The 26,376-nt window shown below is 39.8% G+C and overlaps 1 protein-coding gene across 2 annotated transcripts in view; it reads left to right on the top strand.

Moving 5' to 3' along the window:
* The first annotated feature begins 3,701 nt into the window (after positions 1-3,701).
* The window catches only part of SCML4 (Scm polycomb group protein like 4), a 76,959-nt gene continuing 54,284 nt past the window's right edge, over positions 3,702-26,376 (top strand). The window contains exons 1-2 of one of the 2 annotated variants that reach the window (XM_083497700.1): positions 3,702-4,254; positions 16,049-16,121. The gene's annotated coding sequence lies outside the window, so the exon portion shown is untranslated. The remainder of the gene's footprint in view (positions 4,255-16,048; positions 16,122-26,376) is intronic. The other variant, XM_083497701.1, reaches the window with a different exon arrangement.

The following is a 26,376-nucleotide window of genomic DNA, read 5'->3' as shown; positions in this document are numbered from 1 at the left end:
ACAGAGGTCCCCAAGTGTCAGAAATACTTATTTATGTATACAACAATGATGGCTCAGAATTTGTTAGCCCAAAAATGGAAAGTGAGAGAGGTCCCAGGTAAGGAGGATTGGCAGTTTAAGATGATAGAATATGCAGAGTTAGCTGGTCTAACAAATAGAATAAGAGAGAAAAAAGAACAGGTATTTAAAGAGGAGTGGTGTTTTTTTGTCGAGTATACAGAAAACAATTGTGCACAGTTGAAAAACGCTGGCAGTATTAGGGTAAATTCAACAGTATAATAAATATTGGAGTGATGTAAGATAGGAGAACTGGGTTAGATGGTTACAGCAAAATGTGCAGGAATGGTGGATAACCATGGAAGGGGAAGGAAGGAAGTCACTGAATGTATGGTATAATGAAAGATGTTTAATCTGAGATGTAAAATTGAAAACATATATAATAAATTGAAAACATGTATAACATATATAACACTTAAAGCTGCAGCTATCAAATCTGCACTTCCTAAAGCAGTGTAAGTACAAAAATGTAGGCATCCCTCGAAATTTGCACTTACCTGAATTTTGCAAGAGAGTTCTTCAACCGAACAATGCTTACAAAATGCATATATAAGAGCAAAGTGTGCATATAAATGAAGATAACATAAAAATGAATTATATTAGGAGAACTTGCTTGCAAAATGTGTGCATGAGTCCAAACCATATACAAAAATGTGTTTATTATGAGGAATGCACACTAACATGCTGAAGAATTTGCATGAGGATTTTTTAAAATAAAAAATTGCTGCAGAAATGTGAAGAACTGAATTTAAGACTGGAAAAGTGAGAAGCCAAGAGAGCTGAAATTGACATGTCCTTCTATCCCTTAGCTATAACACAATGACACTCATTCATTTAAGCTGTATTTCCCTAATATTTTAAATAATTATATCTGGAAATGCATTTTAGCACTGATTAAAAGTTTTTTTTTAAAAAAAGAAGAAAAAGAAATGGGAGTTAAGCACGCTGCAAAGGTGATAGTGAGTTTGTACTATGTAGTGAGAGGCTAACCTGCCTACTAGGTCACTGTTCACATCAAAACTGTGCCTCTTAAAAATGATGAAAGCATCACACTAAGTACATCTACATCTGTGGAAATTGTGCTATTCTCCCCCTCTTTAGAAAAACTTGATATTTTTGTGATAAGAAAAAGGTTGGGTAAAAGAAAAGCATTACAATGGACAACTGAGTTGCATGGACTTCCTGTAAATATGAGTGAATGAGGCATGACAATTCCAAACTCAACCCCTAGTGTGGAAGAACCTAAGAGGAAGATTTTATACAATAGGCAAGAAAGGTTTCTTTGCAAAAGTGAAAGTGAAAAGGAAGGCATACGAAGAGCAAATTGCTAAAGATACACATCTTTAAATACTTCAGGAGCAGGCCCAACCAAAGGGCTGGTTCACATAACACCCCAAGCTGAACCTTGGCTTACCAAGAATGCCCAACTGCACAATTTGTCAGGCTCCTGGAGATGAGCTTGCAGCCAATTTGCTCCTCCTTGGTTCTGTTCTCTCCTATTGTGGTATGATGAATCTCATATAACCATTAAGGCATGAAGGGAATACCATAGAGCAAGGTGTCCTGCCAGGTTTAGCTAGGTCACCCCTCCTTACTTTGGGAGGAAGGTAATCAAGTCTATTGCTCTCTTGCAGTCTACTTGAGAAGCTCAGCATGTAGAGATCTGAGTAAGTTGCTCCAAGCTCAAACTGTATGCCTTACATGAGCAGTTCTTGCATTCATATACCAGTAATTTAGGAACTGTAACCACTCTAAGTAAGCTAAGTTTTACTGCCTGTGCAATATTTTCTGAATGCTGTATGGAAAAGCACATGAACCTGACCTTTGGAGAGTAAACCTTTGTCAGTAAACCATTTTTAACATACTAAATGCATGGTCTTTTTCTATGCAAGGGGAAAAGGAAAACTTCAGAAGGAACTCACAATGACCTATTTTAAACATCTAACACCCTATATTTCCACACTTTACTGCACATTTCGTGATTTTAAATGGGTTCTCTCACCAAAGAGTACTTGCCCCAAACTTTGATCTTGGCATTCAAAGAATTCACTCCCCCCCATTGCGAACACACAGCAATGTCAAGCAAAGCTAAACTAAGGATTGGCTTTGCATGCCATATGAACTTAGACTTAAGGTTAAGCCCAACCCACACTTACCATGAGCTGTAACCAGTAGAGCTGCTACATGTCTTCCTAAAAAAGAAACTTTTTGAAATATGGCAACCCTAGTAACCAGTATACAATGTGGAGAAAATGTATATAATTATTTTTCTCCCATGTTCTTAGGTCTAGAACTCAGAGTTAACCAGCAAGGTTGTTCACAAGTGGGACTTGCAACTTGTACAGTCCAGCCAGCCATAACGTCTTCTAAGTTACTCCATTCCGTTCCTCTTTCTCTCCAGTTTTCTGTCAGTCCATCTGACAAATACCCAGCATATCGTGGCTACTGAGCCTGCTCAAACCTCCAAAGGCTACTTTTGTGTGCTTTCTCAGAGATGAAGTTCATTAATAGCATATATAAGTGTATACTACTGCAGCAGTAAATATACTGGTGGTGATAGGCAAAAGAAAGTACTCAATGCAAAATTAATTTCACAGAGGATAGGTCTTCCGAGGCCTGTTAACCTTGGTGGAGGTTAACTTCCATGTTGTAGTTATACCTCTAATTATCAGATGCTGGGGACAGGGCTTCCCAAACTTGGATCTCCAGCTGTTTTTGAACTATAATGCCCATCATCCCTAACCACTGGTCCTACTAGCTAAAGATGATGGGACTTGCAGTCCAAATCAGCTGGAGATGCAAGTTTCGGAAACCCTGAAACATCATGTCCTGCTTGTAAGCTTTCCAGAAGCATCTGGTTGTAAACAAAATGCGAGATTATATGGACCTTGGTCTGAACCAACAACGCTGTGTTCATTTTTGTCTAACATTTTTCTCCAAAGAGGCCTATATTACTGGGGACTGCCTTTTGAATTTATAACAAATCTAATGCAGCAAATTATATATAAGCCTATGTAGTGAATGATAGATGTCACACTCTTTTCTTTTTTAAAGCCAAAATAAAAGCTAATCTAATCGCAGACATCACAGTGGTACATGGAAGGATGATTGTTGTTTAATTTTATTTGCAGGAAGTTTTCCTCAAATGCTACTGGCCTGTTCTATGCCTTGGAAGGTGAATGAAGATAAGATCTCCTCCTCACTCAGGGAGACTGTGATGAAGATGGAAAGGGGAGCAACTTCCCTGGGCTCCATCCTGCCTACCCTTGCCTGCTATTTTAACCAACTTTTGTAGATAGGGTTTTGCACCCATCACTGTTGCATTGTACGCACCTGATACACCCTAGATCGGGAGCACAAGCATCAGTACATAAAATGGCTAGCCTGCATAAACAGTGCCATTAACTGAGGAAAACATTTGTTGCGTCAAAAGCCACAGCCGCCTGCTGTCGTTATCGCCAGTCGAACGAACGACAGATCCTTCATGTCGCTGATGTCGTATAAAGCGCAATACTGGGCCACGTTGCTGCATGACTGGGACAAAGAGATGATGATACAGTCTGGTTACTATGGCAACAAAGGAGGGATAGTTTTAAAAAAAGAGAGAGAGAGAAAGAGAGAGAGAGAGAAAAAGATTGAGAGAGAGAGGTTCCTAACACCCACTGTAATCATTGTCAAAGAATTCCTGTTACTGTAAGGGACATTATTTTAAAAGTACAAATGCTTTTTACCTATTTATGCAGACTTTCTATAACGTGACACATCCCTCCCTCTTTAGTTTAGCTGCAGCGAGCGGAAGAAAACACAGCACAGCACAGCATCACACACACACACACACACACACACACACACACACAGGCCTCATTTTCTGCTTGTAAAATGTGTGTGTGTGTGTTCTTTAAAAGGCAGTGGTTGGCTGGTTTTCCGGACATGATGTGGTTGAAGCTGTCATCGTAATGGAAATTCATTGCTGTAGCTATGGTAAATCGAGTTTTCTGCCTGTGCTGAATGCATTAGTCTAATGAGATGTTTGCAGCTGGAGAGCGGAGCTGCTGGAGATGTACGGTGTGCTAACGGACAGGGGGAAAATGGCTTGTGGAACGGTCTGCGTGCACGTGCTCCAAGTCCTCTACTCTCTGGGCCAAAATATCTGGTGTCTGTAAAGAAGCTGATCCATCATTAAAACATAAGCAATAGGTAAGGGGAGGGGGGTTGTTGTTGTGGTGGTTGTTTTTCCTGTGCTTTGTTGCTGCTGCTGCTGGGTCATCCCGTTATTAAAAAATCAGCTGTCATTATATCGGCATGCCATGCTATCGACTTCAATATTTCTACAGCCTTTTAATGTGATTCATACATGTATGCATATGCACATATCCTGGTGTACAATTTCAGGGAACACTCAAGCCTTAAGTTTAACCACCTTAATGCTAATTATCAGTACTGTCTTTGGAACAGTTCCGTATGGAAAGGCATCCTATTAAAGCCTTCTGCATGTTTTGTTTTTTCAGTATCAAACAAAATGTGTGTGTGTGTGTGTGTGTGTGTGTGTGTGTGTGTGTGTGTGTAGTTAATTCTGTGGTTTTGATGATAAATGAATGGCTTGAAGGTTTTTCATATGTTTGTCGAAGTGGACTTTCCCCATTTCTGACAAGTAAAGGGGTGTGTGTGTGTTTTGAAAACTGCTTATACCAGAATATAAACAGTGTGGTTATAGCCTAGATTTTGCTCTTACGGCTATGAATCCCTTTAAACATTCTGTCCAAAACTGATCTATTTATACCTGAATATTTATGCTGATGTACCCTTAATGAAATTCACAGGAAGCCCTGTATATATTTTAAGCATGATGATTTTAACTTGGAGAGTGTAAAACATAGAACTTACAGAGAATACCATTTTTTTAAGCTTTGGCTGTGTTTACCTGCACTATATTATTTTACATGTTTTAAAATGTATATGCAAATGTGTATTTGATGACTATTGAGTGGAACACCCAGAAACAAAAAGAGTCTTCGTCTGAGTCAGGGGAAATGCATCTGTTGCATGAAAAAGCCTCTCCGATGCCCCTAACGTAATTACCTTCCACCTTAGACCAAGGGGATTATCAATGAGTAATTGAACAATGAGCATCTCTCAAAGTTGCTTCTCTCCCCCCACCCCACCCCCGTTTGTAAATACGAGTCCATGAATGGGCTTTCAGTGAATAGGTTCATCTCATTAAGGAGGAATAATATGGAGTTTCCTGCTCATGTGTAACATGTTCCTGAAATTCAAATTTTATTTTTAAACAAAATGCCTGCGGATTTGTGGTCAAGCAGCCTCTTGATGGGTGGATGCTTTTAAAAATAAAATTAAAATATGATATGCTCTGGGCTTCTAAGGCTGGCTCCACAGAAAAATAGAGGTTGGGGGGTGGGGGGAAGCAGACACAACAGGAGTGAATGAGTAGAAAATGCCGAGTGTTTGTTCTGTGCATATATAGAGCTGCAACCTGAAAATCAGAGGATTTAGCTGGACTGAATGGCTTGCAGCTTTCGCAGAGATTCAGTCATTACTATCTTGAGTTTAGGACAAGTCATTAGGAACAAATCTGATGCTGATGTGAATTGGTGGCTCTGATCCTGAAGCCAACAGAGCTTGAGAAGTTGGTTACAGGTTGAGTTTATGTCCAATAAATTCTGTGCTTCTGCACTGATATTACCTATCTGTGGACCAGGCAGAAAATGTTTCAGTAGCATATTCCTCCAGCAGAGGATTTGCTGACCTTTAAATTACCTGCTTTTAGAGATCTTTTGGCAATATTAGGTTCAATATATTTCTTGCTTATTCACTCCCATGTGTATGTTTCAAAGAATTGTCTTACGGTGGTTGTTTTCTCTATACAATTTTGTCAAGAGTGGTTAGATTTCCACTCCTGGAGAAAAAGCATGAGTCTATGTCCTGGGCTTGATCAAAAATTCCTGGGCTAGATCAAAAATTTGAGTCTAATCTCTTGTCGGAATCAATCCTGACACACAGGCTTGTACAAATGTGGCCGCTGGATAGATTTGATATCTTTGCGTCTTCAGAGACCTGTTTGAAGCATTTGTAACCAGAATGCTTTGTAATACACAGGTGAATGCCATGGGGAACGGAATTAATACTACAAGCTGATCTGTGAGTTTGAACAGCCTTCAGCAACAGTTTATACTGTGAATGAACAAAAGGTGACCACACAACCAATAAGTGATATCCCACCCCCTCAGGCACTTACCAAGACAGCTTAACTGATACCTCTACCTGGGGATTGTCCCCAGTTAATTTTGACCCTTACTCCTTCTTTACTGTCCCCAAATAGAGAACAGTTATTTGAAAGTGGCATAGCATCCTTTCTTGCTTTCATACAAATTCCCCTCCCTTTGCAACCCTAGCAATGATACTATTTTGAGCTGGCATAAGGAAACTACAGACAGTGACACCCCACCCTTTTGCTTGCCTGCAGCCTGCATTGTTCAGTAACATTTTTCACTATCCACTCAAAGTTTTGGATCCAGTACAGTACTAGAAAGACACTATGAGGATATAAAACCTGCATCTCTCTCTCTCTCTCTCCCCCCTGCATATTTTCAACTACGCAGGACTCATTTTGCTTATCCATAAATTAATATCAGGTTGCATTGGTAAAACCATAAAATGATACTAAAGTCCCCCCCCCATCCAATGTAGATTTAAAGGGGGTTAGACCTACACACGGAGCATAGGTCTATTAACAGCAGTTAGCGATGATAGCTCAATGAAACCTCCATGTTTGGATGCAGTAGCTCTGATTATTAGTATTAGATTCTAGAGACAAGATAGGACTGTTGCCTTCACATCTTAGCACCTGCTTGGCCACTGCAGGGTGGAAGATGGTGAAACAGATAGATTTTTGGACTGATCTAGCAGGAGTTTTCTTGTGTTTGCATGTCCCTTCTTTTGTCTTATGAAATTGGGATTTTTGTTTTATTTTGTTGACTTGGAGTGCTTAAGGCAATTGGAAGATCAAGATTACAGCAGGAATAGACCCATGACAACATGCCATGGTGTTTAAATATTTCAGGATTTTTATGTTTGTTTTTGTTTTTTTAAAAATATATATAAAACAGAGAACAGAACCTGCAAGCTTGAGCCCACATTTAAAATGCTTGTATCTTTTAGGCTAATGGTAAGAACAATTGTCACATAGTGGCTAAGAGACATGGACTGTATACATAGTATATTCTTAAAGCACATTTGAAACACATTCTTTGCCTAAAAAAACCTCTGGGCACTGTAGTTTGTTAAGGGTTGCTGTGAACTGTAACTTTGTGAGGGCTAAACTACAGTGCCCAGAATTCTTTGAGGGAAGGAACATGGTTTGAATGTGCTTTAAAGGTAAAGCATGTACACAATGTAGTCAAATATCATGTTTGCTATCAATTAAGGAATCTTTGGCAAGCCACTCCTCAGTCTGCTCTGCCCTCCTCCCAAATATGTAGTTTGTGGGGATAATAATACTGCTGTGACTCACAAAGAGGGTATAAGGATTGCTGAGAGAATGTTCCGGTTTTATTTTTTTAAAGTTATTTTTCATTTTGTTATTTATAGCAGTTTTCCTCAAAGACAAGAAACATATACCTAACAGGAATCTGAATAAAATCCTCAGTATCTAACAGTCACACTAAGCATTCTCTCCATTATACTAGCAATGATGGCTGATATCCAACTTAGTCATATTCAGAGTACATTTGTTCAAATCAATGAACTTAAGTCATTTAACTCTATTGATTTCGGTGGATCTACCCTATGACTACTGTTGGATATCACCCAATATCTGATTTATATAGTCACACAGATGTGTACTGGAAAGCTATAGTGTTGTGCAATTCAGTCTAATATCTCAAAGCTTTACTCTTCCTTCCTTAACATGTATATGGTGCATAGAATGTCTTCTGCATGACTTAGTTACAGCTTAAGAGACAGAAAGGACCGCTCTGTAGGCTGAGTGGTGAAATGCTAAATTTGGGTTGAGTTGCAATATAAAGCAGTCTCAGCAGCTCACACCAGGCTTCAAGGAGCTTCTCAGTCTTCATTCTCAAGCAGCTAATTTTGCCAAGATGAAGTAGCCTTGAAACAGGGCTACTTGAAAGGTGCAGAGTAAATTTGCATAGCAGTAGGTTTCAGAGATCAGAAGCCCCTGGGCCAGGAGGAATACCTCACAAACCCAGAGAGGCACCAGGGACATTAGGCCTTGGAAGCCAGCCCTCTGGAGAGGGGTGGTGGTGGTTTATGTCTGCTACTCCACTCCTTTCTCAGAGTGGCTGTCCAGAAAAAATCTAGTTGCTGACCTGATACCTGCTGAACTGATGTTTAGTATAATTTAGTGACCAGAAGGGATATGTAGCCAAACATTCATATGTGTCTCAGCAGAACAGAATAACTAGTGTGTATATATGTATATATTATTTATACATAAATGTATATTTTGTTCTTCAGACTGAAGACTTTCAGAATGTCTAACAACTACAATTAAAAACAATAATCAGGTAGAAATATAGGTGTATTCCTGTTAAACGGGTCTTTTAAAAATTCTGTTATTCATTTAGCAATATCTCCTCTTTATGCTCCAAAAGATGGGAATAAAGAGAAAATATCTATTTACTTCCTTGCCCAAATGGCACGAATGTTTGAAATAAGTTGTTGTTAATATATAGGTGTATTAATATGCTGATAAGTGAAACGGCGATTTGTTCACCGCCCCATTTAAAACACATTTTAAAACAGATTTTTCTGTGTATGTAGAAAATACTCTGAAGATACAAATATATTGGTCATCCAGAATGAGATGCTTTGGTGTGTAATTTTGTGAGAATACAGAACCGTACAGGGGAAAGAAATAGGATAAATGTGCATGCGGATCAATTAAACCCTTACGGATTTCAGTAAATTAAGACTTAATTAAGGGTATGTGAGTATGAACTTTTAGTTTTTCACCCCAGTTTTGCTGTTTGTGAAGCAACTGCTGATATAGGTAACTCCCCCCCCCCTGCTTTTTTGTAGGCAGGTGGATAAGATTGTATTTGGACAATGAGAATGAGTCAAAAGGTTGCTAAACAAAGGTGAGAGAATCATCCTTTCAAATTCCAAATTTGAAGGGGAACTTAAGATTTAAAATGATAGCAAGGCACCTCCTATAGAACTTAAGAGATAATTCTTAGTATATAGAATATGGTATACATATGCATGGTATACCAGGATTGGATTTCTCTATTAAATCCCATAGGTTCTTATAAAATATATAAGATGGTGCCATTTCCCAGCACCATCTGTGGGAATTTCCCTGAGGAGAAATGCTATTTGAGAGAGAAATAGTCAAGTCTATAGCAGTGTGCTACAAGTGGACTTTGAGTATTGGAAAATGCTAATGTTGTGAGGAATCTTCTAATCACAGGTATCGCCTAGGTAACCAGAGATTGTGAAGGAACTTTAAAAAGATTAGCTATTGCTACATTCATTGTTTCGTGAAAGATGATTGACAGATCTTTATTACAGGAAAAGCATACAGGATATGCAGCAAGCTTCTGTGACTATACTGTACTAGTAACAGAATGCAAGTCATCACATTATCTCCAGGTCTGTAATTAATTTTCTGATTTTTTAAAAATAGTTTCTATGCACAATTTGCATCTGAAGCATCAGAAGATGGCTGCCTATTAGTGGCTTCTAGTGCACTTGTGGGGCGTGGAACTGGAATCTTCTGCTGTCTATTTGATGGAAATGCTCAGATCTATCTATGGCATATCCTGGAAGAAGGCTGGGGTGCCCAGCCAGATGGGCAGGGTATAAATATAATAATAATAATAATAATAATAATAATAATAATAATAATAATAATAATAATAATAATGGCATGGGTGTTTGAGCTGGACCTTGAGCAGAGGCATTCCACACTACCATGTTTTGCTGCAGAGGCAACTTGACTAAGGGCTTATCCACCAATTCCTCTCGTCCCACGGTTTCCCCTCAGGAAAAACTGCTCTTTAGCAAACAGAAATTTGGGGTTGCTCTAGATTGAGGTCTGCTCTGATTTAGCACCAAAGAGTGGGTTTTTCCTGGGAAATGAATGGGGCAAGGTAAAAACCACTGAGCTCCACGTTTTCTAGGCATGGGACAAGGAGAAGTTTGGATGAGCCCTGAGATTATAGAGCAGTGTTTTGAAACCTCAGGAGCTGGGCGGGGATGTTGTCCAGCCCAGTGAAGAGAGATTTGACTCTATGATCTGAAAATGGCACAGCTTATAACTGCTTACACACAGAGAGAAAAATATGTTCATAAGAGACTATCATGGGGAAAAAAATCTATTTATCCTTAATGTTGCTGCAGCTGTGCACTTTGCCTTTGCAACAGAGAAATATTTTGCATATATCTTATCTCCCGATTCCATTTGGTAGCCTCCATCTATTTTCCCTATCAATGACGATGAGAGATGTGCCTAGTAGCTCTCTCATGGCTCAGTAAATACTTGAATTTATTTGCATATTAAGTTAGCGGCATAGCTAAGTGTAGCATTACAAAATACTTCACAATGGGCCTAGTTCATCAGTAACGTGCCTAGGATTGATATTTTCAAGGCCCCTTAACACTAACAGAAAATAACTGCATGAATTTGGGAAGCTGGGCCATCATGGAGGCAAATATTTGTTTTATTGAGTCTCTGATTCAAGGGCTTCTGAAGTCAAATGCCATTCTTTCAGCCAGTCAATTAACTCTTGAAATTAAATAATACATTTTCTCCTTTCTTGCTTTCAACTGAAACCTTCTCCTAAAAAATGGTGAAATCATTTCATTGTTTGGCATATTCATCCTTTAACGTAAGGAAAGAGCACTTGCCACAATCCTGACACTCCCATATGAATATGTAAGTCTATGCACCAAAAATATAGCTGTGCGCAGAGAGGCAGAAGTGCAGGAAGCAGACTAGAACCATGTACAAGATCAACGAGGCCAAAACTTCATTGGGTACAGGATCATTGGGGTTTGATCTTGCATAAAGGCAAGGATTCTCTCTTGCTTCTAGGCTAAGGTTACCAGATTTCCCCGTTTCCCAGGGACAGTCCCCGGATTTACAAATCAGTCCTCTGACAAAATCCATCTGTTTAGTAGGAAGTTCAAAAGTGTCCCTGGATTCATTGAAAAAAAATCTGGTAACCTTATTCTAGGCAGCCCACATCCTGCACTGGGATTCCACCCAGCCTGCCTGCTGGGCAACCAGTAGGAATTGCCATGGGGAGGTTCACACCCAGGTGCATGCTAACAAACAAATTAAAACACGCACCAACATTCTACGTGTTTCAGCAGGCTTTTTAAAAGGGGTTTTTAGCAGGCTCTGAGAAGAGTACAGCAAAGGCGCCTGCCTGATAGACAGGGAGTTCCAAAGTTTGGTGCTGTCACACTAAAAGATCGATTTCATACAAATAAAGAATGGGTAATATATGATACCTGTAGTGTAGCAGTGCCAGTTCTGCAGATCAAAGCGGCATAGTGGGCAAATTTGGAGTAAGGTGATCTATCTAATAGGTACTGGTCTCAAGTTGTTGAAGGCTTTATATACTAGTAGCAGCACCTTGAACTTGGTCCAGTAGCAAATCGGCAACCAGGGCAGCTTCCAGATCAAGCACAAGGGAAGTCTCACATAGAGCACATTGCAGTAATCCAGTCTTGGTACTTTATGTCATTATTTTACCCTATTAGGGTGATGTAAACACAATATAAAAAACAGATCACTGCATATCCTTTAACTGTGGGATAAGTATGGTTCCTCATGGCTTTGCAGTGACAAACATTCATTATCATGCTTCAGATGAACTGTCCACCTTCTTAAAATGTTAAACCGCTGCTGAAATATTCATATATCTGTTCATTCATTGCCTTATTAATTTTTTTAAAGGAAACTTTTTTTTAAAAAAAGAATAGAACAGTTTTTTGTTATGACACAGGAATGCAGCCAATTGGAATCCTACACAGTTTCTGATTCTCACTTGCAAAGCTGATACTCCCTGCAAAAGCTCAACCCTAAAGAAGAAAAGTACGTTTGGACTGAATATACTGCTTTAAGCTCAGTACCATTGCCCTAAAAAAATGTTACACATGTATTCTCCTTCCTGTACAAAATGCCAGTTTTACAACTTGTGGGATTGCAGTAATTTTATGATGTCTGCACAATATTGACTCCCCCCCCCTAGTTTGTGTTTACTTCATGAGTCCTGGCTTCATTTTAGGATAAAAATGAATGTGGTGCCTCTTAAATTCTGCTTAAATTCACTGTCTGCTGTCTGCTTTTCAAATAAGTGGAAAGGAAGTCACGGGAGTCCTGTGAGAGGACTACTTTGTAATGCAATTTTTAAAATGGTGCATTGTAATGCAAATTAAATTTGATTTCTCTCAACTTTCAGCGTGATCGCAAGAACCATTGTGTGGTCCCTTCTAGTCAGAAATGCTTCACGAATCAGCCAGTTGATGGATGTGCAAAAAGTTGGTTTGTCAATCCAAGCTTCCATGCTGCGTTCAGAGACCCTTCCCTTCCCCTCTCATAAAAGCAATTGCAAATGGTTGTTTCAGGAGAATTCTCATGCTCGATAGGGTTTGTCATGTGTTTGTAGCAAGTGGCTTTGGTGTTTACCTTATCTGTTTTCCCCTTTGGCAGTAAGCTTGATTGCATCTGAGTTAACCCAATGTCTTTTCAAAGTGACAGGAATGTATTAATTGCCACGCTACTCTTTTGAGGTAAAACCAAACCTTAGCACTATCCCCTGAAAGGCAGGGCTGTGTTGTGTAATAGGCAAGACCTTGGACAGGTAATAAAGCAATGGGTAAGGATGCTAACCTTAAGGCTGCTTCTGCGTTGCTCTGTGACCTTGAAAATGTCCTTGAGAATGCTGTGCGCCACTTTCTTGCACTGCTATGCCAAACAAGCTTAAATAGCCTTTGAACAGCTCGCTGTGTATAGTGAAAATTTTACCCTTCATTTTAACTCATTTACAAGTCCACTGAATTGAACTGGTGCTCCTTCCTACGGTCCTATGCACAATTGGAAGAAAGAACCACTGACATCTGTAGGACTTACAGCTCAGTCCTATGCCTGTTTACTAACTGGGTGTCAGCTATACTGGAGAGAAAATGTTTTGCAGAGAGATTTTGCTCTGGTTATTGAATTCAGAGTTTGAGTGTGACCCTAAAGGATGATATAAAGGAAAACTGGGTGTCCCTTAGTATTTTTCTTTTGGGGGGGTGTGTGTCTGTTTTGGAGTGCATGGCTGGCACAATGAAAGAACCACATTTCCAAAATTCCAGCGGTCTCTGTATAATCAAAGCCGTGGAGTTTGTCACAGGTTTACATCTAGTTCAACATTTCCCTCATTGGGCTTGGTCTTTTTTTAAAAATTCAATTTCCATAGGAAATGCTTCCTAGACATCAATGACAGGAGGATCAGAGATCTTCGAACATATCCCCAAGAGGACACTGCTATTAAAGCAAATTGTCTACATTTCAAACTCCCGCTGATTCCTGAGAGTTTGCTCTCCTTTTTATTGTCCACCTACATTAGCAAAAATAGCATTTCAAAAGGCATCATTTTCTTTAGCAGCGCAGCCAGTATTGGTGGATAATTAGTTTCCTCACATTGGTGTGTTTCAACATGGATCTCTTGTAGGCATAGAAGGTTTAAAAATAGATTACAGACAGGTAAGTTAATGCCTTATTGTGTTAAGGATAATGAAAGACATACTGCTTCTCTTCTGCTACGTTTTTATGAAATTTGGGGCTTGGCTTTCCCCTTACAGTGGTGAAGGGAACTATGCCATTTCGGGCTGCAGGTGGTGTGTGTCTCTCTGTGTGTGCATGTGAAACTTTTGAATGTTCCCACCTGTGACACCCCCCAAAAAAAAAAACCTCCTTACAGGTAAATTTTAGGTCATCAGGAAAAATTGTTCCAGTATAATTACTGTACTCCCTTCTCTGCTCTCTTTCTATTTTCTTTCTTTTTGCCAAGGAAACATTTTTTTAATAAAAATGTGATTGTTCACTTACAACCTGAGGTAAGACTATTCAGCCTATCACTTCATACTCACCTAATTCTGCTCCATATATAGACCAGACCAGTCAAATAAGTCACTGCTACTTACCAGGAGGCAGAGAGGGATGGGCAAGGCAGAGGCAAAGTTGGCTCTTGAACTGGAATTAAATGAGGAGAATATTACCTCATGTAAGCATACACTGGACCGCAGCCTTAAACATTGTTCCTCAAAGTCAGTCTTCCTATTCCCTACGGCTTCTTCTCAGGTAATTTATCTTCTAGGCACCTTGTCCATTGAGTAGCTATACTGAACATGTGCAGTAAACTGGTCCTCAGCTGGGATCCAATTCATGCATGGCACAAGTGGCTTAATTTAAATGAAGCTAGCCCAGTTTCCACCATCTGAGAAAGACCTGCTAGAGAGCAGTTCCTTTTCTGTTCCCCCCCAGAAGGCTTCGGATGAAGTTGTGCTTGCAGTGTGCAAGCAGCTGGACACGGAATTAGTTTCAACAGGGTTTTTAACAGGTGTTTTAGAATTAGCTTTTTATTATTATTGACACGAATAGTACAGACAGTAACATTTGTGCAAAGGCAGGTATTCAGAGTGCCTATACAGTATTAAATTTGCCTTCTGTGGGTGCCATACATGATTCCTCGTTAGCCAAAGCTGCTCAATTTGAAGACTATTGCAAAATGGGAGGGGTGGGGATATAGAACTCTGTAGCTTTAGCCAGTAATTTATACATAGTTAGAAGAGTCATACGGAGCCAACAAGCTGTATGGAGCCAGCAAGAAGACTAAATTATTTGTCACTGCTAAAAAGCACGTCCGTTCAGCAGTGCTTCAATTAACATCAGTATGTCAGGCCTTTAATCCTTGTTTCATTTTTAAAAGACTCTACTTATTTGCCAGAGCATTCGGAAAAGATAATTTACATTTGTTATCCTCTCACATTTATTATTGCAAAGGGAGGAGATTTTCTCATTCTTAACTGGGCAAACATGTCTATTTTGGTTTTTCTCTGTTTCTTATTTTTTCAGTCTTATGCTTGGTTCTTCATATTTCCACATCAATTCAGGATTTTAAAAAAAGTCCTCATGAAACTTCAGCGTTTTAGTGCAAATCTCTCCTAATGGATGCATTTTTGCAAAAGCAATTTCCCCTAATATAATGTGTTTTTGTATGTTGTTTTCACCAATATATTCCTTTATATGCACAGTTTATCCTATTAAATGCATTTCTGTACACATTTGGCTGGAGAACTGCACTCCAAGATTTGGGAAAGTGCAAATTTCAAATTACGGCTATGCTTCATGGATAGTCTGGAAAGTGTGAATCAGATAAGATCACCTTTAAGTGTAAACTGACTTGGATTTCTCTCACATCCCTAACCTTAACTAGTAAAACAATTGCCAAAAAATCCATGCGGTTCACTCACCCCAGCTTCTCTCATCTCTGCCCATCTTTTCCATGCAACACGGATTGTTATTTGACTATTAGCTTTGGTAACTTAATTCTGAAATCCAGTGCTATTCTCTTTATGCCTCTTTCATCATTCATCAGCCAGCTTCCAAAGGGCATAGAAATATGTTTCTCTTATGTTAAGGAACAGACAAGCTGAAATAGAAATGCTGTTTATTATTCTACTTTATTTGGTATAAATAGTGCTAGGAGGTATATGAGACTATTAGTTTTTTTATTAAAAAAATAATACACTGGTAATTTAAACAAAAACAAATCCAACCATTTTGCATAATTCATCATTAGTATAATATGTTAGAGAGAGAGAGAGAGAGAGAGAGAGAGAGAGAGAGATGTTTCCAGTTTGCAAGATTTTGATGTTCTGAAGTGCAAGATTCTCAGGGAATCTATACTTCCTGCATCAAATGCGCATTGTGCTGTCCTCTTATTTGTTTCAACAGCAGCAGATTTGCTGGCCTGCTGAACAAAGCACTCCTGCCTGTTGGATACTGAAGGCGCTGTGCCCTTATGAAGGTAAGAACCCAGTTTGCCCTTACAGTGAACCAGTAAGCAGTGTAATAAATGTCACATCACACAGATGTTTCATCAAGTGCTCAGTAGGTAACATCTACTGGAGATGTCCTCATCACATCTGGTTGTGAACAACTCAGCAAATAATTGCCATTTCAGCAGCCATTGTTTTCATCAGCATTTTCCTGTGTAGCAAGAATGCCAGCACAGAACTTTTAGACTTTCAAAGTGAAAGTTAGCTTTGGTTCTTGAAAAGCATGAATGAATTCTAATAAGGCTTATCAACAACTATTCTGTGCCATCAGTAAATTATGAAACAGGCTGCACTACAACATTGGTCACAGTAGAAGTGGTCAAATACTAACAGCTGACCCACTGAAATACCATGGGCCTGACAGACATTTCTGCAAATGTAGAAATGACTATTGGTACACTGTCATTCAGACATAATAAAACAGTGTGTGTTCCTGACAGAGCTAATTGAGGCAGTCAAATAAATATCCTTTTTAAATATTTAATTTTGTAACAAGCTTGAATGGAAAACCAAAACCACACGCAGTGAAAAGTCATGCTTCCCTGATTAAGGTATCTGTTTCTTTCTGAATAAACACTGAATCTAATCTAGCCCATCTTCCATCTTTTCCTTTTGAACTACACCCAAGTTTTCCTTTTGAAACACCAGAGTCAATATGTTTAGGAAAGGACTATGGCTCAGTGGTCGGTAAGATGTTTTCCACGCAGAAGGAGTCTCCAAGTTGACAAGCCACACCTGATGAACTTCACTCTCTATCATCATCATTGTCATCGTCATGTGGCATTTTTATCTTTCTTTCAGCCAAAAAAAGGGGGGTTACCAGAGTAGCTTACAAATGCAGACAGAAGATCAGGGGTGCCAACTTGAATAAAATATTGGGAGGGGGGCAGGTAAGCTCCACCCTCCATAACTGATCACAAGATGTGGTGCACACACACCATTTGAATGGCAATGCCCATCAACTTGGGGCGGGGGCAGACCCCTCAAATATTTTAAGGGGCCCCTAGGAGATGGCTCCTATGCAGAAGATAGTCCCTGACATGTGGCTAAAAGACAAGACACAAAAAATGAGGATGGGAGGGAGGAAGAGAAAATCAAACTCAAGTACCACAGAGATCTTGTAGTGAACAGCAGGAGAAGACAAATTTGGAGATGAGCCAAAAGTTACTGGTCTGGTGGAGGAGCCCTGTGTTCTTTTGGACCTGGCCTCCCTAGCTCCAGGTCAGGCTAAGAAAGACCCCTGTCTGAAACCCTGAGAAATTACTGCCTGTCAGTTTAGATAGCATTGAGCTAGAGGGATCAAAGATATCAGGAAAGCACAGTTTCTATGTTCTTCCTAAAATCATAATTGTTTTCGTAAGATTCTTAGCCAGTAATTTGCCAAAGTGTAAGCATTTAATTCTATATGAGTTCATTTTTAGCTTGAGAACATCTCAGGCTTTTAAATATGGGCCTCTATTCTACATGGGATTGTAATAAATCTACCTTGAAAAAGGTAGGGTTCACCCGCTGGTTTATGCCAGCTGAGACAGACACAACTGTGCTTTTCAAGAATAATGCAGGTAAATGAGGACTCTGAGTGGTTCCTCCTGACACCTCACTTCCTGTTGCACCCTTTCTCTTTTCAGAACAGTGGAGCATTGTAAGATCATGTTAGCTGAATTGTAGGGTGAAGGGAAGAAGGAGGGCAGGAGCCATTTCCCAAAGTTTGCATTCAGATTTTTCAGGTTTTAGATTAAGGCAAATTTTTGTTTCAGGCATGCTCTAAGAAGCCCTTCCTTCATCCTTGCCATCATTCAGTATTGCAGCTTGTAATCCCCACCTCCCCAGTATGTTCCTGAATGATGCTAAGATGTAGGGGTCAGATGGCAAGTTACATACCATGGGCAAGGGTTGTGCTTCAGCTGCAGAGGTCAGTTATGGACTAAGCAGTTACACAATGGGATATGTCTTAATTCAGCGTGATGGCTGCCTTCTGACTAAAATGACCTATCCCAGTGATGTTAATGGAGCCGTTCACCTGAATAAAAGTATACTGAATATGACTGAAGGTTTCGAAGTGGGTTTTTTTTTTAATGCAGGGCTCATTGAATTACATTATTTGCTGTGGAATGCCCACATATCCAATGAACATAAAGGTCTTCAAGTAATGTTTTTCCAGTCAGGGAAGGTGTGCAAGGGAGAGCAAAAACCCACAAGCTGAGGGAGAGTAATATACCTGCAAATAACCCTTGGTTATTTGCAGGTATATTACTGCAATGGTTTGATGGTTGGACGGTGTTCTCGAAGCTACAAACATGAGTCTGACCAAACTGCGGGAGGCAGTGGAAGACAGAAGTGCCTGGTGTGCTCTGGTCCATGGGGTCACGAAGAGTCGGACATGACTAAACGACTAAACAACAACAACCAAGGGTTAGGGTTTCCTCAGGTGTGCATCACACATTCATAACCTCTGCTTTCTGAAACCAAGGAGCAGGGTCACACACTCCTTGCTAATATGGACTCTGTTAGCTTATGTAAACAGGAGGGTACATATAGAATCTGGGAGAGAAGTGGAGCAGGGGGAATATAGGCTTTTGATGGGCTGGGAAGAAGTGGCTCTGATGTATAAGGCAAGGCCAGGTATAACTCATGAGGTTTCTAGGCTACATGTGAATGGGTGGATGAAGAAAATTCTAACATGTTTGTGAAAGCAGTTGTAAAACCAAACGATTTCCCCCGTCAAAACTTGTGTTGCTTTAAAGGCAGAAAGCCCATCTTCATCTGCCCATTATAAACAGTACATATAGGAAGCATATTTCTTACCCAGCAAACCAGGAGAAATAAAATCTAGGCTGGAATAGGACCTGAAACAGATGGCCGAAGGCACAGCATGTCTGAAAAAGGACCAAATTGGAGTGGAATTGTGCATCTTCCTTTCCATGGCAAACATTAATTCCCAGTGCAGTTATGCACCATTTCACAAGTCCACAAACATTTTCTCATTACATTATTCTGTAACTGCTAATGCACTTGTGGCTTCTCATCTGCCTCACTTTCATGATCTGTGCTTGTGCTAGGTCAGCCCATAACACACTGCCCTTGGCTTTACTGACACTAATTAAATGGTCTTTCTTCTTCCTTCTGTGATAGGTGCCTATATAGAGAGATATATATGTACAGTCTTAACCAGTGCTTTTTTCTAAAAAAAAACTTAGGCCAAACTTAGATTCACAAAATGTTTAGGGGTATGCCTACCCCTGCATCCCCCCAAAAAAGCACTGGTCTTAACCAAAGTGCCAGTTCACAGGTAGGGGCAGTGTCCAAAAAATTGAGGGAATGTTCTCTTGGCATACATAGAAAGGCATAAGGATAGGGAGGGAGTTTTTGGCACATAGAGAAAAGCATAAGGAAAGAAAGCGGATTTTTTGCACTGATAGTTTGGGTGACTATTTTGCATTTTTCTTACTTAAAACTTCCAGCACCTCCCTCAGATTCTTTGATATATTTTATGAAAGTGCAGGTTATAAATAAAATACTAGACTCTGGACGCCTTGAGTTCACAACTGGAGGGGTGGGGTGGCAGCAGTGCAGCCTTTTGCCTCCTATGGCAAAATTTGTAGATAGAATTGCATAGTTGGAAGGGATGCCAAGGGCCATCTAGTCCAACCCCCTGCAATGCAGGGATCTCAGCAAAAGCATCTGTGACAGATGGCCATCCAAATGTGGAGGTGTTACTTTAAAAGCAGATGCAGCACTGGACGTGCATCCAATAAGAAGTCACATGGGAAGTCACATGAGCAACATCATGGGAGGAGTGTTTCTAGGACCAAGGTGGAACTGTGATGCTCCCTTGTTGTTTTCGTTATCAAATGCTGCATGTTGTTTAAGTGATCTTGTTATATTTGTAATATTGGAATGCAGTTTCTTGGTATGTTGTTATATTTGTTTGAAATGCATCTAGTTTCTGTCGTAAGCAGCTTTGAGCAAGATTTTTTAAAAAAATAAAAAATTGTGGCATATAAATAAAATGAATGAATGGGAGAGGCTTTTAAGGTCTGCCTGTCCATTTCCAGCAGATGGATGGTAAACTACCCTTCCTGCCAGATCATGGCAGTGTGGGTCCAGCTTGTTGTTTCAGGACTAAGTAGGTATGGTTGCCACGTTGAGCTTTTTTTTTTTTTTTGGCAAATTCGCAATAACTGCAGACATGGGTTGCCATACGTCCGCATTTTCCCAGACCTTTTTTTACTGCTTCCGGCTGCAGTATTCCGGATGTGTCCGGGAAATTCCCTAAAGTAGGAACCTTTTGCTCTGTGATCTGAATTAGCAGTTGGCAAGGGTGTTTCTAAACTTAACCTGGAAGAGCCTTCTAAAGAGAAAATTACAACAGGGCAAAACTATGGTGAGGGAGTGGGGAATCAATGTTGTGAACTGCCCTGAGATTTACAGATGAAGGGCAGTGTGTGTGTGTGTATATACACAGAAGTAACAGTGATAGTGATAGGTTTGGCTGGCTATGAGCAGTGCACAGCTCTTTCAAGGCTTGGAACCAGGGTTAAGTTACCCAAGCATTCTTCAGTAGGTACCACTTTTACAGTTCAAGAGTTGGGTGGATAACCAAGGACTTTTGTAGATCAGCAACTCAATTAAATTCTTATTTAAATACAGGTGTCTTGATTCCTGGGTCTGGGAGCAATGAAACATGTTGCATGGATTGAAAAGCAAAATGGAATGGTGGTTTCCCCCCGACCTCCATTTTATTTTTCTGTCAAGCAGATCAGTATGTGGTCAGGCTTCTAACTAATCAAGAGAGCTTATACTGGTCAGACAAAGAATGAAGAGGAAGCTGCCCTCTGGGTTACTATTTTATCAAAGGTTGATTTAAGCGTCTCCAGTTCCAGCAATGTTTCTTCAGAGCATTGTGTTTCCAGATTAGATTAAACACTTAATCTTGTTTTCAAGGTCAAGCAGGGTTTGATTAAGTTTTCTGGTTCAACTTTATGAGATTAAAAAAAAAAAAACTACTGCTGCTCCTTCCCTTCTAGTTCAGAAAAGCATTGCCTATGCCTCCCCCCACCCACAAGTCCAGTAACAGAACAATTATTCTGACAGAGTGTTTTGATCCAAGTGAAAAGAAGAGCTATGGGCACAATCTTCTTTTTACAACAGGAGCTGTGGTGACTTTAATTTTGTCACAGAAAATGTACAAAATCTAAACTTTGTATGCATTTTAAATTAATTTTTCAAAGTCATCCCTGGAGAAAACCATTTATGTAGACTAACACTGCAATCCTAGGTGTTACTCTGAATTAATTCCCATTGTTTTCAATGGGGCTCACTCCCAGAAAAGTGTGCATAGGATTGCAGCCAACTATGACTGGGATCCAAAGGACTGTGCAACTAGTTCCATGAACCTAATGAGCTTTGGTGCTTGAGTTCGCAAACAGCCACATTCAGATGTTGGATGGGGACCTGCGTTGCAACGAAGGAAACATTACATTTGGTCATGCCCAAATCCTTGGCATCTTTAACTTTGGTTATGAGATCCTGGTGATTAATTACTCTGATGCTGAATGCACAGTAGGACAAGACCTTTACTAGGGGACCAAGCAAAATAGCATGAAATAGTAAGTTTTCTGATTGTTCCTAATAAAATCATTGCTATACTGTAGATTTTTATAGACCAATATGACTATCTATACTTTGTTCTGATGTGGATGCAAATTTGCCTAAAAATCCAGGGATGCTACTCTTATTGGCTCAAGACAGTTTGTTGCCCAATCAGCTATGCCATGCGATCCAATAATTCTGTGCCAAGATTTCTTGCAATGTTGCAGCAAATTCCAGGGTACAGTCCTCCGACTGCACCTGGTTAGGTAGAATCTGAAAGTTGTACCCATGATCTTCTGCCTCAGTGATGGCCACCTCCCACCCACTCTGGGTCACATGCTGGCTGAGGGTAAGGCACTCCTGGATATGCAGGGTGTGCCCTTCTGTTCAGCCCACCTTGCCTTTTCCAAGAACTTGATGCTACAAGATAAAGGGGAAGAGGAGCCTTATCAGGCTGTCCTTTATCAATCAACAACCACTTTCCTGGGGTCTGCCTGAAGTTTGCAAAGTAGAGAAGGTTATGGCTTCTAGGCATAAGGGTGTTTACAATAAACTGAGACCACACAGGTTGATGAAACAAGTAAAAAGTTTACTAAAATGAGAAAGAGAGAGAGAGAGATTATTTTAAGGAAAACATAATTGAGAAATCCAGCAAATTCCCCAACAGAGCAAAAAACCAAAAGTAGATTAAAATGCAGACCTTGAACTTAAACAGTCCCTTTCCCTACCAGACTTTCAGAAGAATCTTGCTCTTGAGTAGCAGCTTTCTTGTTTGCCCCTCTTTCAGGCTTAAAATATTTTTTCCTTACCATGCTGAGAGCCACCTTGATCTACCTACCCTCTGGCTAGCAACCTTTGTTTCAAGCCTTTGTCTACCTGCCCGCTTTATATCACAGGCTCTTCACAGCAGGTTACGGCAACAGGAAGTCTTAGAGCCCAGATCACAGGCTCCAGGAAGTGATGGAGCCCTTAATTTTCCCACCTTCAGGCAAGGGATGTGCTATCTTCCACACACAGATACACATACTGGAGTTGTACTGCCTTCACATCTGGGTTTAATGTTTAATTGCTTGTTCAGCACTAGACTAGAATCTTCACAAGCCAACCAAATACCTCTAGGAAGTTTACAAGGAAATGCTATATCATCATGGGAAGGGCAATCATCCCTTGTAGTTCATCTGCAGCATTTGATAATCCAAATTACTGCTTATTTGTTTCAGATTCATTCGTAGCATTCAGCCTATTCTGCTGGCACTGGACGGAAAGGCAGAGCATGAAGTGAATGTGTGGCATTATAGAGTCAGGTAGCACACCGAGAAGCATGAAGTCAATAAAAATACTCTATAAGGGATTTAAAAAATAAATAGGAATTCTATCATGCAAATAAAATGGATGGTATAAAATTCATCCAGATGACACACGAAGCCACAGATTCTGCAGGCTTTCAGCTTTCTTTCTTTTCTTTTTTTTGGAAGAGGGTGTCCGAATGACGTATGAGAATTTGATTAAAATCTTTCCTCCAACCTTCTTGAGGGTGATAAAAGAGCTAAGAAATCTTTGCTGCATGGGGGGATGATAAACTGCACAAGGGAGGAGAAAGGGAGAAGAGAGGTTTAACGAACAATTTCGGGTTATAAATATGATGGCATATAAATATGATTCTGACAGTGAATCCTATAACCTGTTTTGGGGGATCAGCTGTGTTCTTGGAATTTGATCCACTCTTCACTTTTGTGGCAACCTGTCCTTTAACTTGAATGGTGCAGGACAGGTGCATTGTAGGGACTGAAGGGAGCAGGGAGACAGCTTCTGCGGCAGGTGATTAAGACAAAATAAAATGAAGATACAGCTCAAGAAGTGGTGGTGGGTCACTTTGTTGACAAATATGAGAGCTATTTCCTTGTAGTTAACCTCCTGCTAAATGAATAATAGTTCTAAGAATGTATTTGGACATCCCTGCTGTTCTTCAGATAGCCCTCTGTCAATCGCTGTCAAACCACCATGGAAGCAATTGCCAACTTGGTGCCCGCCAGATGTTTTGGACAAGAAATCTCATCAGCCCAGCCAGCTCGCTACTCTCCTTCCTCTCCTGGCTCAGAACATCTGCTTTACGCTTTGGCATTCTATGCCCCGTATAAGCCCAGGACATAAATCAATTTTGATGTTGGAATCTGAAATGTTTCTGCTAAATATGTCAGACAGAACTAGGATTTCTATCCAAACCCAAATTTCAACATGTAGATTTCGGCCGTCAGATGTCATCATTGGCCATTGTTTCCTTGAATAGCCATCCTGCAGCATTGTGGCGTTCATTCAAGAAGCACAGGTTTATGATTTGCTGATCTTAGATTGGAGTGCAGAGAAGCTCTTAGGGCATCTCTTGCTTAAAATGGTAACTTGCAAATCTGATTCCGTTTCAGCAGGAGAGTCTCTTCTTGAGCAAAATGAATGGCAGAATGGCGCTCATAACAGGGCAATTTGTAAAATTACACAGACATCTTCCTTTTTGATTAGTAATAAAGTCATTTGTCCTCGCGGCCACTTGATTGAGTACATGAAAAGGAGCTTAACAGCACAAACCCCTCGGATTTCAATAAGATTTCTCACGGCACAGGATCAATTAAGCTTAAAGTTTAAAAGAAGAGTTTCCGCTTTGGAATGTTCAGGGCAGCACATTTATTTCAATGTCATCTCATTAAAAGTAAGTATCTTGGGTACTCAGATATCACAAGTAAATGGTTTCTGTTTTACTCCTCTCAGAAAAGGACAGGCTCTGTAGCCTGCGCTTGAAGTCAGCTCATCTGTTCATTGGATGGGATATTTATCCCAGCTGTCAGCCCTGAAGTAAGCAAGATGTAATCAGTCGTTTCCTTGGTCAGGACCTCTCCTGTTCGTGCATCTTTATATAAAAGAGCTGCTCACCTACCATAGACATTTTAATGTATTTTTTTATTCCAGCAAGCATCTTGCTTAAATTTGATTTCATGATTTTAACTGACTTTTATTTTTATTGCACTGAGAGTTTTTGTTGTACATCAAGCAGTTATATAAATTGCAGAAATAAACTTAAATAATTATAAATATATAGCCATTTCTCCAGGGCAAGGTGTACACATATTAGCCATAATCCATATCTATCCTGTTGTCTCATATGAAATACTGCATTTTTTGTGTTTTTCTGCAAAACAGCTTCAATCTGAATTTCCTTTTTAAAAATAAAATAAATTTATGTACTGCCCTTCATCTGAAGATCAAGGGCAGTTTATAGTATAAAAACACAAAATACAAGACATAAGAGAAAAAAGAAAAGAAAAGAGAATTGAGAGACAGAATGTCCTGGCTGCATTTTAAGCTGGTAGTCTGTGCACAGCCAGTGAACAATAACTCAGAAATCTTTTGACACTGCCCTCAACAGCCTTACAGGTGTCTGTCTGTCTATCTATCTATCTATCTATCTATCTATCTATCTATCTATCTACCTATCTATCTATCATCTATCGTGATAGGGTATGTGTTCCCTAAACGGGATTTAGAGTGTCTGTTAAACAAGCTGTCTGATCCAAGTCTGGTTTAAAGATTATGAGCTATAAAAATGGAGCCCAGGAGAGACCTTGAAGTTGCCCATCTACGGTGAGGCTTTGGGTAGCAGACTGAGCAGGCATGCAGGTGACCTGCTCACATTGTGTTTCTATTTAAATTATAGTAATTATTTCTAAACTTGCATCTATACATATGAATTTTATGCAAATCTGTATCCTCCTTTGTCTTTTTTGACGAAGCATTTTCTCATTTTGGGTGATGCAAAAACGTCCATTTAACAGTCCGCTGAAAAAAAAAAGGGGGGGGGGGAATCTCGCCAAACCACTAAGGCTTAGAAAATCCTCTGGAAGATGTATTCAGAGTATTGAAGCATATTATCTCCATTAAATATCATTTAAATACTGAAATCTGCATTTGTTACTCTCCCTCAAAGTACTTATTGAATACTTATTAAATATTTACCATTGAACTCTTAAAATAAGTCTAGTGATCATAAGCTAATAATTCTGTATCCAGCAATTAGTTCAGGGAACTTGCAATCATCTTGCAATCAATGCATGTTCCTCCACCACAGACCTAAAATACTGTCAACATAGGCTAGAAATGGAAAGAAACACATTTTTAATATATGAATTCTTAATATATTTAATATGTGTATTAATTTAAATACATTAATATATTAATTTAATATATGCACTATTAAATATGTACTCTTGCAAGTTCAGCTCTTAGATAATGTGACAAATATTACAAGAGAGCCAAAATTGCATAGTAGTCAGTGGGTGGTATTCTGCTATCAGCATAAGTTTTTCTGTTTGCGTAACAGGACTTTCCTCCTTTCCTCTGAACATGGGTGCGCTGCACCCTCCCCAAAACCATTCCAGAGGGTTGGGGGAGCCCCTAGAACAGATTTAGGGACACTCATGAGGAGGAGAGGGGAATAATATTTTGTGGCACAAGTGGAAATTCTTTCCCTGACAGAATGTTTATCTGATTGCTATGCTGGATTCCACCAAGAATATTTGCCTTTTACCTCAGTTAGTCTTGGGTTCAAAATCCCCCTTAGCCTTGAAACTCACTGGGTGACCAGCT

This window comes from Podarcis liolepis (genome assembly GCF_965112155.1).
Source record: "Podarcis liolepis genome assembly, chromosome: 3".
Classification (NCBI taxonomy): domain Eukaryota; kingdom Metazoa; phylum Chordata; class Lepidosauria; order Squamata; family Lacertidae; genus Podarcis; species Podarcis liolepis.
Note: the sequence above shows the minus strand (reverse complement) of the source record. Positions and strands in the feature narration are given on the sequence as shown.